This window comes from Ixodes scapularis, unplaced genomic scaffold (assembly GCF_016920785.2).
Source record: "Ixodes scapularis isolate PalLabHiFi unplaced genomic scaffold, ASM1692078v2 PGA_scaffold3__209_contigs__length_174095766, whole genome shotgun sequence".
Classification (NCBI taxonomy): domain Eukaryota; kingdom Metazoa; phylum Arthropoda; class Arachnida; order Ixodida; family Ixodidae; genus Ixodes; species Ixodes scapularis.
In genome coordinates this window covers 150,126,536-150,144,554 of record NW_024609868.1, presented here as the reverse complement: position 1 = coordinate 150,144,554, position 18,019 = coordinate 150,126,536, and positions in this window count along the sequence as shown.

Below are 18,019 nucleotides of genomic sequence, written 5' to 3'. Positions count from 1 at the left end.
AAAAGGATCTGCACGAGAACAAGAAGAAATAGTACAGAAGGGCATAGACATCATTCATGAGTATGCACCCTCCATAGGACTCACCTCCTCATAGGATAAATCTGAATACGCACTGATTACTCATGACATAGCAAGCAGGTCACCCGAGTATAGGGGTATGGTCAAGCTAATAATAGCAGGGAAGCCATTACCCCGCAGAGATCCCATAAAAATATTGGGATTATAAATACAGGAAGGTGGTAAATTCAACATAGCCATAAATAGGTTAACTTGACAGATATAGCAAATACTCGCCATGATGCGTATATTATCAGTAGACAATATAGGGGCATGAGCGAACCCGAACTTCCTAAGGTCATCGACGCACTAATCTACTCCAGTTTAATGTACGTGCCACTTGCCGTACATTTCCCTAATACACAGCAATCCAAACTCTAAGTGGCGCTTCGATAAACAATATGGGGCAACTGCAAAGGCTGGAAACCTCTTCCCAAGGCTGAAAAATCCTCAAACACCTAGGCTGCGATATAACAAGCCTTACTCACATTCCATTGCGAATCCCACCTGAGGGGCTACCAGACTTGGACGTACTTCAACTACTCTACTTAAACTACTGTAGTTTAACTACTTTTTCGAGTAACTTGGTAACTTTCAATTACAACTTGATTTGGGTAATTAGTAGTTTAATTTAACTACTTTCTTCAGGTAACTTCTATTCAAATTACTAACTACTTTCGAAATTATATAGTGCTAATTTTGCCGATCACGAACGTTTGAGCGCAGAAATGAATAAGACGCCGGCAGATAAAGTGGCATTCCCGAACAAGGGGCCCCCTTGTTCGGGAAGGCGTCCTTGGGCCAAGGTGGCGACGAGCAGCCAAAATATAACACCGGCACGCACGAACGCAGGAAGAGATGCTTAACAAGCCTTGGTCGGGTATTGACCTAATCCGGTAATGCACGCAGGCGCCGCGTTTCCAGCTGCAACCGTGAAAGGCGGGGACACTCCGAGGGTTGTTTTCGTGTTGTCTGTCTTTAGCGGAGTTCTGACTCAAGCGGTAGGTTCCACGGGAGGCGCCACTGGAATGACCTCGCAGCTGGGCGCCTGTTCCTATGGTCGCCTTGTCGTCAGCGCATACGTCTTTGCAAAGCCGGACTCCCCGCGCACAAACCCTGGCACGGATAATCCGTTCATGGGAGCACGTTCCCGCTTCCAGCTGCACGATGCTTGTTCATGTAATCCTTCGCGTCCTTCCGACCATCCATGCCTGGGAGACCTCCTCTTTGTTAAAACGATTTACTTGTCAGGCGTGGAGGCTATGGTGAGGCGCATCAGAATATTGTAGTCGCCGGCGAGGATTGCGAGTTACCCTTGGGAGATCATTTTGTTGGACCCGGCGTCAGCGGCGAAGTATACTTCTTTTCATCTTCTGTTAAACCAAAACAATTTTATTTTCAGTAGCGTAGCACTAGCACTACAACGGGAGGCGCAGTCGTTCGGATGATCTCATCGTCGTGGCGCGAGACTTGAACCCTTGAAGGTCTGGTGCACTCGCTCAGCGTACACTCAGAACGACGTCGGAATAAAAAGGGACCAGTCATAACAATCTCAACTTGACGAAGAAAAAAGAAAAAAACGAGGAAAGTTTGTTATAAAAGACAATCTACCCGAGGCAAACCTCACGTGCTTAGTAATAGACACCTAAGATGCCGACACTCGCTCACCCGACCCTGCGCAGCCGGTTTCTCAAATTCAACATGCCGTTCCATCCAGCCCGTCGGTGGAACGTCTATTTCGCTTGGCTGGGGAGGTCCTTAGAAGGAAAATGAAAAAACTCTCCTATCAAGAACTTTGAAAGTCAATTGCTTCTGCGAGCGAATAAACTATTTTGGCGAAAACGCAAGCCATGAATAGACTGCATTTATTTTAGGCTGGCAGGGTTATTCATTGATCAAAACTGCTGTTCATTTCGCTACCACAAAAATATAAAAAAGTAACTTCGAAAGTAACTTCAAAGTAACTCGCTACTTTTTACAGTCGTTAGTAGTTTACTCAATTACTATTACAAATGCGTAATTTCTACTCTACTCCAATTACTTTTAACGTCGATACTCAGTAACTTAACTTAAAGGAAAGCTACGGAGCTTCTTGGAAAAAATGAGTTAGAAGTGATTTCTAGTGGATTTTTACCCCGTGAACCCGAATACCCAAACCATTTGCTGCGTAAGTATTGTTAAACGCAAGAAAAACGCGAAAGACAGTCGCTGTCCGTGACGTCATCGACGGCTCTTTTGGCTGCCCAAGGCTAGGGAGGCGTGGCTTCAGCCCTATTTTGAAATTGCTCTTGTGGCTCTCTGGCGCGTCGCATTGAAATATAATTTTGATATCTGTTATTCTAAAGGCCAAATGAACGCAATTCAAGCGTTTTTTCTCAAATGTAGAAGTGCCCCATCTTTTTTTTTTAGTAATTTGTACATGTCTGGGGGCAACTACTCAGAATCAAAGTTTATCCAATTCCTAAAATTGTGAGTTAAATAAGACATATAAACGGAAGAATCGGTAGGGTAAAAGGCATAGAGAAAATGCCGATCACACAAACGTAGCAATCTATTATACGGATAGTAATGCAGGCTAGAAGTATGGAGCCAGAAAAAAATTATGGCACGGGAGGGCCAAGGAGTTCCAACCGCCATGCACAGTTAGCTGCTAGCCATCGCCACGGCCATGACCGGGTTGTCAAAACACGAGGAAATAGAAGTCGGAATAAGAACGGATAGCCAACAAGTCTGACGAGCGTTTCCAGACAACGAACTGCCCCCCCCCCCCCCTACGTTCACAGTATTCTGCAAGGACACGTGCACAAATACTCGCCGCTAAAAATTAGGGTTCAGTGGGTCCCGGTACATCAAAGGTCGTGAGAGAATAGTCAAGCTCCAGAGCTCACCCGCACACCGAATCCGGGACCTCTCTGGCATGGCAGGCAGTGAAAGATTATGGTCCGAAATTGAAAAGAAAAAATCTGCGTAAAGTTAAAACGTAAATTCTTCGGGATAGACTCAGAGCCTCCGCTTTCTACCCTCATCCTCATGAACTCATTTAAGAGAGGAAGCATCTCATACGTAAAGCACAAACATACACTCTACTTATCCCGCACTATATCCATTACACTAACAATGCTCCCGGTCGACCCATGTGCTCCCACTGCGGCAGACACCCCTGCGATCAACATGAACTCTGGGACTGCCCTGCGGCGCACGAGAGTCGCTCTCAGTCGCTCTCCCATCTACCCCACCACCTCATCCCAAGTCGCTGGGAGAAATGGTCCTCCCCCTCTCCAGAGCTCCAAGAGCTGTGGTGGCCGCCCCTCGTTCATCACAGTCGGAAAGTAGCGGACGACGGAGGTCCGAACACAGCTACCTAGGCCCGAACCTGGGCTTCAGATCGAGGAGCGTGTTCGATCCAAATAAAATTTCTCTCTTTCTCCCTCCCTCTTTCAAATGAACACCGTTTGTGTTAGCTTTTTGCGACACACATCTGACAAACAAATTACTACCTGAGATATCACCAGTAATTTTTTAAACCCAAATTTATAACTAATTACAGAAATCAAAAGGTATCTTATCAAATCCCAGATATCCTAAACAAATATGTTTGGATCTATCAAATGACCAAAGAATTTCTTTCTTCTTTCTTTAAAAACAAATTATGTTAATGATTTTCTACTCACCTGTAATTACTGCGGAAAGGTCAAGAGTTGTACCGTGTATATCGTTTTGTGATAATTTCCCTGTCAAATTTTAGAGCCTACTGCCTGAGTGCTCTACCGGCGGTTGGGACCTTGTCAGGTGTTTGTAATCACCTTTTGTCCAAACCACCTTAAAACTTGCACCAAAATAAAAATGTTCAATCAATCAATCAATCAATAAAAGCCGGTAATTATTAGAAGAAAAAAGTTTAGCCAGGTCTACGTTGCAGTCAATTACGGTCGGAGGATCTTTCTCTTAACGACATGTGGTACTCGAGCACCAAAACCATAGTAGCTGTACTTAACTGCATTAACACCCAAAAACCATAAAACATTAAAAAAGAAAACAAAAAAATAAACTACGAGCTTTTTTTAAAAGTTAGTAATGGAGCTGATATTGCTAAGAAACCCTAAATTTGCGGTGCGTTCGGTCTTCGGGATGTTGCATTCGGTTAATAGCGCTCCACTGCGCTACCTTCAAATGATAGTACTTTACGATAGACTGTATCGGAGGTTACGAGGCATCTTGGCACATTTAACGTATCAAGTCACCTTGTCAGCGTGAGGTGACCTCTTCAAGGTCACGTAACACTCACAAGGCTTAGGGTTGACTTGTATGGCTCTTAGCGTCCTCTGTGGTTCATCCTAAGGTGAAACAAAGTACAGAAACAGGTTACGTTACGGAATCTTAAATACCAACCGATCGCGGGCGTGGCGACGGCGGAACGTAACAGGTTGTATCTCAAAAAAAGAAAAAAAGCGAAAGGTATGAAATTGTGAAAAGCTAGGGTGCGTCACTGAACCAGCGTGGCGCAGCCGCTCAAGAGGAGCATCTTGTGTTCGTAACGTATCTGAACATCGGATCATGTTTAGACCACGCAGCAGAGAGCCGAAATCACGCAAAGCCAGCTGGCCTTCGATGATTTTAGGTAAATTGAGCAGTGGGCTCATGTTCGACATTTTTAACTGACTTCATATTTTTATGTCATCGCCCAATGTATCGTATAATTAGGGCTCCATGTTTTCGGAGAAATTCGAAAAACTCTAAAAAACACCCGCCGGAAAATTTTTGTCAATTCGGATTTATCCGATAAACTCCGGATTTTGATGTGCCCATGCCACCCCCCCCCCCCCCTCCTTTTGCCACAACAAAAAAAAAAGTTTTTTTTCTTGTTTTTTTTTACAATTTGAGCAGCGCAGGATTAATGGTCCTGGGAAAAAAATACACCATAATTATCTTTGAAGCCTCGGACCTTTGTCAAAAGGGGGTCTTACAGCTTGCCTCGTCAAGGTTGATTCAGGGAAACAGGTCATCGTACCAATCGTGTAACGACAAAAGCCACTCTTTTGGCTTCTAGTTTGGGCCATGGGATTTGGGTTTTAAAGAAAGGAGAGGGTATGTTTCTGGGAGTAACAGTGAAAATTATATACCATAGAGATTTTATAAAATAGGGAACAGGGGCAGTTGTGACTTCTCTATTACATCCTTAACTACTCCACCTCGCGCGGCCGCGGGATAGATTGATGGGATGACTACGCGCTTCCTTGCGGCTACCTCCGGCAGTTTATTGATTTTAAGGTATCGACGTTTACTGAAGCCACATTTGTGTGCGAATTTTGTCGTGGGACAAATTAGTATTGACAATGACACCAACGCCAAATTCAACTGAAGAAATCTTAATTGATACAAGTGCGTTTTATTTTTTGTCTGGCATACGTTTACATCCGGTTAGTATTTATTATTTTTATTAGGAAACACTGCAAAATTAATCTCCGAATATCGAAGAATTGGGGATTTACAAAAATAAACTCCGATAGACACCGAATTTTCGCTAAAAAATAAACTCCGAAAAACACTCTCCGAATTTCACGAAAAATAAACTCCAAAAACACGGAGCAGCCCTAAGTATAATCAAAAAATAGATTTGCATAGCAAAAAAGAAAATCAACGGACAGAAAATTTTGTAGAGCATGAAGAGCTATGTGCTAACTCGTATTTACGTGGTGGTCATGTTTGACAGAAAATAATTTAACAGAAACCCGAAGTGCTTTGCGTAAGCAAAAATAAAGTCGTGCACGGTGTGCATGCGGCCAACTCAAACCACGTTCTGGGTGGGCGTATGCCGACGACACCTTTTCTTTGACCACGAAAACGTTTTGCTACACCATTCTAAAGCGGTTTTGTAAGTAGGAGAAGGTAATCAATTTTGAAAAAAAAAAAAACAATTTCTGGGTTCAGGTGAGCATTTTTTAAGAATATTACTTGCTCACTACGTTACTTGTATTCTATACAAAAAATTAAAGACGTATACAATCCCCCGTAACGCCGAATTAGAGCGCAGCTCTTGAGGAGGAGGAGGGGAAGGCAAATACGATATAGCTTCGCCAATACTGGAAGCTCCTCCGAAAACCTATGGGAGCGGCGGCGAACGTGACGGTGGCGCCTCTAGCGGACTCGGAGTCTACGGAAGCAGACGACGCAATGGAAAAGTATAGACTCCGCGACGTCCTCGAGCTTTGCGTGCCCCGTTTCTTCACCCCAACAGCTGAAACAATTCATTACGATCAGTTCGTTTGAAAAGCGGAATCCACTGATTGCAACTGCAACGATAAACATATAACAACGCACGCATAAACGAAGATAGAGCAGTTTATTTAGAGGTCTCAAACGCCACTCAGGGGGATCACACGGGTTTGAAGCGCATCTGGGAAGCGGAAAAAAGGCGTTTAACCACTCGAACTACGTCGTAAGAAGTTACTGTTTATCCGTTACAAACTGCGTTGTCACAATTTCTTACCTGAATAGGTGATTATTAGGACGTGCGCAAACAATATGTTAAAACTACCAGAGCACGCGCACCAGCCTCTGCAGCATTACAAAAAGAAAAAGTAACGAGAAAAATGACCCTGCAAACGCTTTCCGAACTTTGCAGAAAAGATAGGGTCCCCATCCCAGACGAAAATAAGAAGAAATGGAAAACGGTAGCGAACAGCGGCCATCGATTGCAACGAAGAAGTTAGCAGACGGTACAAAAATACAAATCACCCAGCAAAGACCTTCAACGACGACGATCGCACGGGGCGTCGGTTGAAAATTAGCAGGTGGTGCTCGCCCTCGGCATTTAGTCCACAACAAACAAAGCAGAAGCAACACGACGAAACTATAAAAAAAAAGGAGCTTCACTTTTTTTTTCTCAGCTGCACGTTACACGTTTGTTTATTTGCTTTCGCGGCGTTGGTATACGAACTAAGAACAAACGAGGTGCAATCTGCTACGTGCTAGCAGTGCGTGACCTTTTTTGCTTTCGCTTTTCTTTTCTCAGTGACTTTGGCACGTTGTTTGTTTGCTCGCTTGGCGCAGCAGTTCAAAAGTACATTCCAGTACTTGTTGACGTACATGTCCAGGCATTCCTTGCACATCGCGCCTTAGTTTTGAGTGTCGATCAACGGCCTCAAGTGCGTTTTCAGCTGAACTTTTGTTTGGTGAAATCTTCGTCTGTTGAGGCGTCAGTGGTGATTTTGAAGCCAGACTTGGATAGCTGTTCCAGTTTAATTTGAAGTAACTTAATTACTCACGTTTGTTCGGTCTTCGGGAAGCGGAAGAAGGATTTTCCACCACATCAGAAAAACGTGTTTTCGCAGTGGAGATGGCAGGCACATGGCATGCCTGCCATCTCCAAGTATGAGCTGGTGTATGCCCCAAGGCGGCCGGTTGATCAACCAACGATGACTCACAGCAGACGTGACCGCGTACTCAAATAAAATGCAAATACAAATGTATAACCAGCTTACACTTCTTAATATATTTATTAAGTATCAAACAGTACAAATGAAGATTTCGGATCAGAAACTCAATGGAAGGCGAACATAGGAGGTTATCATAGACGACAGTGGAAAAACAACAACAACAACGACAAGGTTGCAGACAGCCTTCCAAATGTCGAGGCATAGCGTAGCAGAGGAACCGGTGGTAGTAAGCGCCGAAGCGAAGGAAAGAAAGTAAAAACTAGGCCAAACAAGGCAAAGCAAAATACGCGATGGTTCGAACGTCAAGTAAGCACAAGAAAGAAAAAAGGAAACAAAAAACATAAACGCAGGAGGAAGAAAGACCGCGGCGGCGTAGCGTCGCCTCAAACATAACACGAAAGTAGACTTTGAAAAATGGAATGAGGTGCACGACCGTCCATCGGGTGTTCTTTTTTGTAACTCCGCTTTTATTAGTTTCAGTAATAGCGTCAGATTTGCATGTGCACGGTCGTCTTTTTCCAGAGCATACTGACATCGCAGGAAGGTACGTGGTTCGAAATTGCTTTTTGCTTCTTCATCCAGAGACGATCGGGATATAACCAGCTCGCCTATTCGACGAAACGGTTTTAAGCACTACAATCGTGAGAAATTGCAATTGCAATAGCAAAAAGAACTGATCGATGTGCACAGTAAAGCTGAAATGTAGCAACGTTCTAAAACATTTTTTTACATTGCCCTTTTCAAAGAAAGAGGGCGAAGGTACATTCGTGTCTTGCCTGGCAGACATAAGTTCTTTAGTCTTCTGACGGAATATTTTCTTCGGGAGAGCCCGAAAATTGCACCCTACAAGCTGTAACATCTTCCCCTTGCGAAGAAAATGTCCTTCACTCATGAAGTGGAACCTATATTGTAATATTCTAAGCAGCAAATAGCCGTGACAATTTTTTTTCTTTGCTCACCTCGCACGGAGATAGGAAAAACCAATGCATTGTGGAGAAATCGTCTGCTAGCGGAGACTCCGAGCTCGCCAGGGGCGCTGCGATCACATTTCGCCCGCGATCCGCGGGAGTTGCCAGTATTGGCTTACATTGTATTTGGGGAAAGTACGGAGAGAAGGGCATGCCCCTCGTCCTCCTCTGCTCGACTGCCATTTAGGGGAAAATTTACAGCGGAAAACTTTAGCTGGGAACTTTTTCCGTTAAATTTATCCGGGAATTTTTCCGCTAAATCTAGCGGAGAAACTCTCCGCTAAATTTAGCGGGGAATTTTTTTCGCTAAATTTAGCCGATAACTTTTTCCGTTAAATTTAGTGGGGAATTTACCCCGCTACATTTAGGGGGGAAATTTTTCTGCTAAATATACCGGGGAACTTTTTGCACTGAATATAGCGGGGAATTTTTTTCGCTAAATTTAGCGGGGAACTTTTTCCGCTAAAATTAGCGGGGAAATTTTTCTGCTAAGTTATGAAGGGGAAATTTTTCCGCTAAATTTAGCAGGGAAATTTACCCATAATGTACCGCGGAGTTACGCCGACGGCGACGGTGACGCCGCTCAAGCCGGAAAGGGGAGCCTAAGAGCTGCGCTCTAAAAAAAAAAACTCAAACATGGGCTTCTGAGGAATTTTCTGCGAACGTGTGGATATTGACATGCAAACATACGATAAATAGTTAAAGAAAATACTGCCGAAAATAAACATTTTGGACATTGATTTAAACATTTATTTTTTCTCAGATTTCCGTTACGTATGCTACTTTATGTGGGTTTCTATTCCTAGACTACATATATCATTGAAAAAGCAGATACAGCGCCTCTGACGAGCTTCTTTTTTTAGACCGCGTAGAGGGCTCCGCTGCGTGGTGTAACTTGCCACTGCACCTCACCCGATGTGCAGTGGCGTTAGGACAGAGGCTTCGCTCGTGCAGCGGCGCGACGCTGGTTCAACGACGCTACCTATAGATTTCCGAATCTTCCTCCATTTGTCTTTTTTTGAGACTCAACTTGCTATTGTTCCGCCCTCGCCACGGTGGCTGAGGTGGCGATAAGATTTTGTATTGTCGACCGTAACCTTCACGTGACCTTCAAGACGGGTGGAGTGACGCGTTATCACTTGGTAAGTTGAACTGGTTGAAGTGGCTCGTAAACGTATGCTACACTAAATCGTAATTAGGAACGGAGTGTGAAGATGTCTAGTAGTAGTAGTAGTAGTAAACAATAATTATTTCCCTAAGCATGGGTTAATGACTGAACGGGAGACCCCTAGGGTCGCCCCGCCAGCCACCCCTCAGACGGCGGCCTGAACCCTCTGGGTTTTGGCGGCGTCTTCGGCCAGCTGGACGAGTTGGTTCTGCACCGAAGGGTCGGAGCAGAGGAGTAGGGTTTCCCAGCTCTCCTGGTCGTCGATCTTCTTCAGAAGGGGGTGGGACTTGCGGTCGATCCGGCTGCACTCCCACACCATGTGTCGGAGGTTCGCGTGGCCGCCGCAGAGCTTGCAGTTTGGCTTGTACTTGTCGGGGTACCATTTTTTGAGTAGGGAGGGGTTCGGGAAGGAGCCCGTCTGGAAGCGGCGCCATGCCACCGACGTCCTCTTGTCCAGCAAGGGGTGCGCGAGTGGATAGCGTAACTAGCTCTCGCCAGTGTAGTGATCGAGAATGTCCCTGAATGTGACCAGCCTGTCACTCCCTGAAAAAAAAGGCCAGAGAAGGGACCAGCGGTTCCCCGTCCCGGTGAGCGAGTTCTCGCGCCGCGCCGTGCGTCTTCTCGCTGCCGGGGAGCGACGAGTGCGGCGGTGTCCAGATGAGCTCTCGTTGACATATTCTCGGGGTCGCCCAGGACCTTGAGCGCGGCTGTAGAGTCTTCCTTTGGCGAACTGCCGGATTGCTTGCTGCGAGTCGCTGACGACGATGCGTGCCCCCCGGGCTCGGATCGCGAGGGCGATGGCCATCTCCTCCGCGAGTTCTGGTTCCGACGTCTTGATACTGCAGCTCGAGATCACTTCTCCATGTTGGTTGACCGCTGTTGCGACCACGGCGCCCCCGCCGGCTCTAGCAGCGTCCATATAAAGAACGCCTTCCGCGATGCTTAGCCGTTTCTGCAGCGCCTTGACTCTCGCCGTTCTGCGTTCCGCGTGATGTGTCGGGTGCATGTGCTTTGGGATGTTTGGTATGACGAGGCCTTCCCATACCCGCCTAAGGACGTCGGCCTCTCCCCCGTTTGCCTCTCGGAGCGGATTCCAAGGCTGGCCAAGATGTGGCGGCTCGTGGCACTCTTCGTCAGCCTCTCCACCTGCGAAACACGCTGAGCTTCTATGATCTCCTCTACCGTGTTGTGCAGACCTAAAGCCATGAGCTTCTCGTTCGAGGTGGTGTCCGGGATACCGAGTGCTCTCTTGTAGGACATTCTGATGAGACAGTTGAGCTTGTTCGTTTCCGTGAGGCCGAGTCTTAGGAAAGGGAGGATGTACGCCAGCCTACTGACGACGAAAGCGCGTACCAGGCTCACGAGGTTCTTCTCTTTCATGCCATAGTTTCTACCGGCGATTCGGGAGATGAGGCGCGTAATTTGGTACGCAGTTGCTTTTAGCGACGCTATCGTGTCGGAGCTGTTTCCGTCGGCTTGTATCCTAAGGCCTAGGACTCGTATGCCTCTGACCGTGGGGATTCTGTTCCCCTGGGCGTACAGCTCGATGCCCGGCGGTAGCTGGCGGGCACGGACCGGCTTGAGGAGGAGGAGTTCGGACTTCTGCGGGGAGCAGGCAAGGCCCCTTGGCTCGACGTAACTTTCCACCGCCCGAATCGCGTCTTGCAGCGTGTCTTGTATGAAACCGTCGCTGCCGCCGGTCACCCACAGCGTGATATCGTCAGCGTAAATGCTGCGGTGTAATCCGCCGATCGCTTCTAGCTTCTCTGGAAGTCCGATCATGGCGACGTTGAAGAGGTACGGTGAAAGGGCCGAGCCCTGGGGCTTCTTTCTTCCTCCTAGCATGATGTCGTCTGACGTGGCGCCTCCGATCGATATTTGCGCCTTTCTGTCGTTGAGAAAATCCTGAATGTAGTCGCGCGTGCGAGCGCACACTCCGAGCATATCCAGGTTGTCGAGAACGGCGTCGTGCTTGACGTTATCAAAGGCCTTGGTTATGTCGAGCCCGATTATCGCTCTCGTGTCTGGGCGCGAGCTCTGCTCACCGTCTATGATCTGATGTTTGAGCCGGAGCATGATGTCTTGCGTTGATAGGTGTGGTCGAAATCCGATCATGGTGTGTGGGAAGAGCTGTTTTTGTTCCCTGTAGTTGTTCACCCTATTGAAAATTCCATCAAGCTACGTAATTTGGGACACTGCGAACCTCGTTCCTAGGCTCAGGGACTGAGACACAAAGCTCTTTCGAATGTAATTACTTTCAAGTGCGTCTTTGAAACCAGGGTCACGCCTATCGAATGCAATATGATGAGGTCGAACCCAATCAAATAGTCGCTCAGAGTCCATGACTCTGAATCGTCTGCCCGACCCTTTGATTGGAGAGCGGCAGTTTTACTTCCTCTTTTTTCAATGCTAAAGGAAAATCAACAACGGAATCGCCGTGCACGCCCTGTTCCGCAGCAGCAAGCACGACAGAATGAGCGTGAGAGCACTTACACTGCGCTGCTGAATCGCTAACCGAGCACCTACTGAAGCGCTTCTAAAGCGTTAACTGAGCGCTATGTCACGCGCAAGTCGGTGCCACATGAGCGCTGCTTCCAGCGCTCATGAAGGGCTAACTGAGCGCTCCGGTGTATGTGCGAACCGGCCTTTAATGTAAGTACTTCGGCGACCTCTGTAACAATTTTAGGTCGATACGCTCAAAAAACGACTTATGCCATTCCATGAAACAGCCGTCAACCTAATCCCTTTGATTCACCCTGAAGAACATTATCCGGCCTCCCGCAGTGTTTGTTGATTGTTGACAGTTTTAAGTTTGAAAAGAATGTATCCGCTAAGTTATCAATTTGACCTCAGGTAGTATAGTAAGGCCGCTTCATCTCTCAGAAAGTATCGAGGAATTTCATGTAGGGGCGAACAAGCGCCAATCGCTTTCCGACACTATTTATCACGTTATCTTATAAGTTTCAATAGAAACTAAGTCCTGCCAATAAACCCTCGACAAAAGTGAGCGTCACCTAGTAGTTGTTGCGCCAATTATTTGAGTCCGCCATTGGTTGAGCAGGTACTCCATCCACCGATTGGGCACGACAGCTACATCAGCGCTCGGCTTGAACTCGGCTCAGGTTGTACCAAATACGAGCGCTGCGACGGCGTTCGGCATGGACTCGTATACAGTCACACGCTTCATGCCCTAGAAATGGCGACCGCCAATGTTGCTTGATGAGGTTTTAAAAATGTTCTGTTGACAAACTTCTTGTCAATTATATGTGGTTCTGATTTCACCAATCACGAGCAGTATGACGAATTCTTGGGAAGTTTTAACGATTCACACAGCAAGTGCCAGGCCAGGCATAGGCTCACTGCAGGGTGTCGAACCGGAACCGAGCCGAACCGAAAACCGGAACAGAACCGTTATTTTTAGCCGAACCGGAACTGAACCGAACCGAAATCTTCACCGCCATCTTGGAACTGAACCGGAACCGAACCAAAAAAAATATAACGGTAACCGGTTCAAAACGGTTCAAGGTAATTTTTTTTAATTTCTTGTTAGTATCACAAAATGAACATATGAGAATCAAAAATTGGCGGCTTTATTTCTATTGATCAAATTGCCATATACAGAATTGCAAAGTATGGTAAATTGTGGGTCTTCGTGGCGCTTTTGTATTGGCACTATGATTAACCATGTGTCACGTTGTCACGTGACGTCATGGTGTTCAATAAATGTTGTCAAGTAATGTCACGTGACCTCGTGACGTCACGTGATTCACTGCATCAACTCGATTTAATTTGAGGAAGTCACTAGATGTATTACCCTTGTTGACAGCGTAACGTACCATGGTCTCACGATTTTGCACCGAGTAACGTCACACCATGACGTAAGCGATTTTCATAATAGCTGTCGAGTGCACGGGTTCTTGACTGTCAGCATCGTCAAACATTCGGGTAACGGCTCATGTCAATTAAATATGATAATAGCTCAACTCTAAAAAATATCTGAAGAACCCCCAGCCCAAGCTTTTCCTTTCGAAACCCTAGCCGCCTAGGGCATGACTAGGATGAACACTGACAGTACATAATTAGCGTCGGACCACGCGGCCGCTTGTTCAAATTGCGAGCTGAGGAGGAGATCGACAGCTGTCTCTTTCCTTTAATTTTTCTGCATCTGCTATTGCGCGGAGGGGGAAACTAATGGATATTTTCGCAAGCTATAAACGTCAGGGGTTACTTCTTAAAAGTATTTATTGAAGGTACAAAAAAAAAACCTCTTGCAGGACAAATTTTACATCATTGAGGCACCCAAACATTTTTTCGTTGCTGTTTAACTGCATCCAAAAGGTGTCCCCGAGAACAGAAGTATTGAAATGACTAAATGCCACCTATTAATACGAAGTTCCGTAGAACTACATGTGTATACGAAAGGAATACTTAAAAAAAAAAGATTTTAGTGACCTCAGAGTTACAGCCGCACAATGGCAGTCGCTGTCAGTCTCACACGAGCGTCGTTCTCAAGGTGTTGCCCAAGCTTCGACCCCCTCTGTATTTTGCTTAAACAAGCTATAAAAAGATTTCTATACATCACTAAATTCTAGTCAGGACCACTTCCTAACGTTAATAACTGATTGAACCAGGTTTTGCTCTTTTTTCTAGGCAATGGCTGTCGCCAAAAAATGTGAGCATTGTTCATTCGCTCAACTCGGAGCCAGAAGCGGCCACGTGGATTGGTGCCTGTCTTATGCCGCCAACGTTAATCATACCACCGCGCAGGGGTCGGAAAGGAAGAAAACGCGTGCTGAGCTCCAGGCATTGTTAGAGTTCGACTATTCTCATTACCGCAGTGGTTGGACACGAGCCACTACCCCAGCGTCCGCCAAGGCATTGACTGTTACGAGCCGATGTTCAGTGCTCACGCAGTTCTTGTGTCCAATCTATGAGCCGCGCTGGACTGTCGTCAGGCGGCTGGGTTTGATCCCACAATTACGACATCAATTTTTGCGAAGGCAAGACTAAAAGAAATAATCTCATTTTAGCCTCGCAATTTCACCGCTACAAAGAAGCTTCTGAATCAGTGGCGGCCTGTGCGAGTATGCTTGGGTCAGACTAGGACCAGTTCGCCTGGGAAAAGTCATGAACATTCCAACCCGATATCGTTTTATGACCCCTTAAAACTTCACGGGGTGCTAAATAAAAACAGTGAAGGGTTGCTGTTAACAAGTGGCAACTAAAATTGTCGAATAAGCACACACGAACGGAGGAGGCAATTTCTCAGGAATACTATCAGCCTTTCCACCCCGGTGAAGAAGGAAGACCAGCGAAGCTATGGTGGGAATGAAGTAATGTCCGGCCGCAACTCGGCAAGCCAGAGTGGAAAGGCTGTAGGGGTTGCCGCCATCTATGCATGACGGCGGCAACCAGGCAACCTGCAAGCCGGTTGTCTGGTTTCCGTCGTCACTTATAGATGTCGGTAGCTGTCCAGAGTTTAGTGTCATCATTTGATTGCTGACGGACACGATACTGGGGCAAGTAGCCCTTAACAGCTCCGCTGTAAAAAGAAGTGTGTGTGTGTGTGTGTGTGTGTGTGTGCGTGTGTGCGGGCGTGTGTGGGGGGGAGGGGGGTTAATTTTAAAAACCCACTGCGTTGTAAAGGTTCCTCTTCCCCGCATCTTTGGCGCAGACCAAAACTCGTGACCCCGGAAACTACTTTGTGTGCAAAAGGCTCTTGCCAAAAAACATGTTTTTGTCGTTCCAGACGCTCGCGCCGTTCCTCATGACAGTGCACCAAGAATAGCAATACGTGCTTTTAAAATACTTGGCTTTCACTGAGCTTGAACCTCCTGCAGCGTGCATTTTGCACCATCGAATTCGGTTTTCTCAGCACAAAGAAATCACAATGACCACCAGCCTATAGTGTGATGACGTCACGTGCATACCATGTTAAACAGCTCAGCTTTCTGGTGAAATGTGATATTCGCAACGCTAGCAATAGGTGTCCTAATTGTAAAGTTGTGCGATTTTTATAGCAGTCTCACGATGATATATGGCAGCCAAGAGAAATGTTAGCGCGCATGACTATTCCAGCATAGGGTTCTAAAGTGAAGGCCCGAAACAAGTGCAGGTAAAACCGAATATAACATTCGCCTCCCGAGGCAGTATTTCGCGAAGTTTCGAGCTCATGCAAGCTGATAAAATGGGATTTATACTAAGTTTTTAAGGATCTTTGTCTGTCCTTCGCCCTATTTATGTAAAATTATAAATTTCATTGCGTGCATTTTTACGGATCTATTTTTGCAGTAAGGCGTTCTGTAAGGGATTGTTTAGAAAAATAACATTAATTGTCTCTATTTTTGAACATTTCATGTATTTGACTTCCAATCTATTATGTGGGCACAGAGCCCTTTTTGGTCCACCCTGCAACCCGATGTTTCACACTGCCAATCAGCAAACAGAAAAAAACACTTTTACACAGAGTCCACAGCTCGCGTAGTTTCAGGTATCGTCCTTCCGCGTCGGTCTCAAGCGGTTATGGGAACTTCGTAAAATAAAATTTATTAATCGTAATAAAATTTATTTAATTACTAACTGAATATTTGACAACATAAATAAGTGGTCGACCACTCTAAAGCAATCCTCCCCAAATTATCTGAAAAATGTTCTGCCAATCTTTTCCGGCGTTTTTATCCTCGACAGGCACGTTGTAAGTGATATGGGACAGCCTTACACACATTCATGATTTTGAAGCTAAGTTAAGTAACTATGTGTTCCTCACACATACAACTTTTCAAGCATATAGAAGTCTGTATTGCCTCTTTTATGTGGGGAACATTACTTTTATGTGTCTGTGGGCTGGACAAAAACAAAGTAAACATGGGCGCGCGGCGGAACCATGACAATTACGCACGCAAAACGTCAGAAAGTGTCCAATTAAGTAGCTGCCATGCCGATTAGAACGTGAAATACTACTTCATTTTACTTAACAAACAAGAATTTTGGAGGACGCTTAAGCTTCGCCTTTAAAAGTGGAAGGCGATAGCCTTAACGGGCCTCGTTTGCACCGCATTCTCATTTGCCACGAAAGCGTGCCTCCCGTGGCCTAGTCAAAAGCGTCTGACACGCAACCGAAGGGTCGTGGGTTCGAATCCCACCTAAAATTCTTTATTTTTTTTTTTCTTTAAGGCAAAGGAATTATTTTAAAAAGTGAAATCATTTGAGACATACGGCGAACTTTAATTCGCATTACATGCCATGTTTTAGTCACTCTCTTTCCACTCGTAATGTTACGTTTCACATGAGCATTGTTGGTTGTTTGAAATTATTCCGCGAGGGCATGTAGCTCTGATGTCATCACCCTATCGACCAATCAAGATTTTTTAGTCACGCCACCGACATCGGGTTTTCTGCGACATGAGCTCCTTAACGCTGTCACGTTAAAGTCATCAATTAGCAATGGTGATACTCATTTGCAAATTAAATTGACCGGCATCTCTTCGAGAACAAACCTCAACAGCCAGGCTATGCCAGCTTCTCCTGTTTAAGAAAATGTTCACTTGGACAAGCGCTACTTTGGGCCAGATTCGATCGGAGTGCGAAGGTGCGTATAGATTAGGGTGAACAATTGCGATTACTCCTGGCTGCATGATTAGTCGCATGCATGCGGTACTGAGTGTAAACGATGTTTGGTTAGAGCAACAAGCATTTGGATTGCCGCTCGGTGTTTCTATAAAAAATAGTCCGAAAGGAATCATTCAAAAACTTTGGTGACATTTTGAAAATTTCATTGCTTTTAGCTAAGTTGTGTCGTCATATTATACATATATATATTGTGAAGTGCATTTCGTAAACAATATCTGGTGATCTATATGGCCACGAGGTGCGCATTTTATAATTTTTTTTGTGATGTATTCAATCCCTTGGTTCAAAGACACAATCACGATTTCACTTTTAGTACTACGACACAAAGTTGTATCAATCACGGGTACTTTAGGCGACCTACAACACTTCGCGACAATATTTTATACCGTGTAAATAAATCAGCTTAAACTTTAGAATTTTACTTAAGCACGAAGAAAGGACATGAAAATACAGTGTAGTTTTAAATTTCAAGCTGATCTATTAACTGATGCACCAACAAGCTCACCTCTTCACTCTTCTACTTAAGCATTTTAATTCAGGTAAAATATGTGTTACTGGTAAACAAAGGGATGTCGAGTCGTATGAACACGACGTTATGTGCGTTAATGTAGATTTTCTTCTACTCTTGCGTCAAAATTAAATAACTGAATTTCATATTTTGGTACCTAAAACAAAAGTAAATTGCACGGACGATCGAAGAAGCTATATAGTTAATCGTTTCGCGGCGTAAATAGTGTATATAGCCAGAACAACGTGAAAAA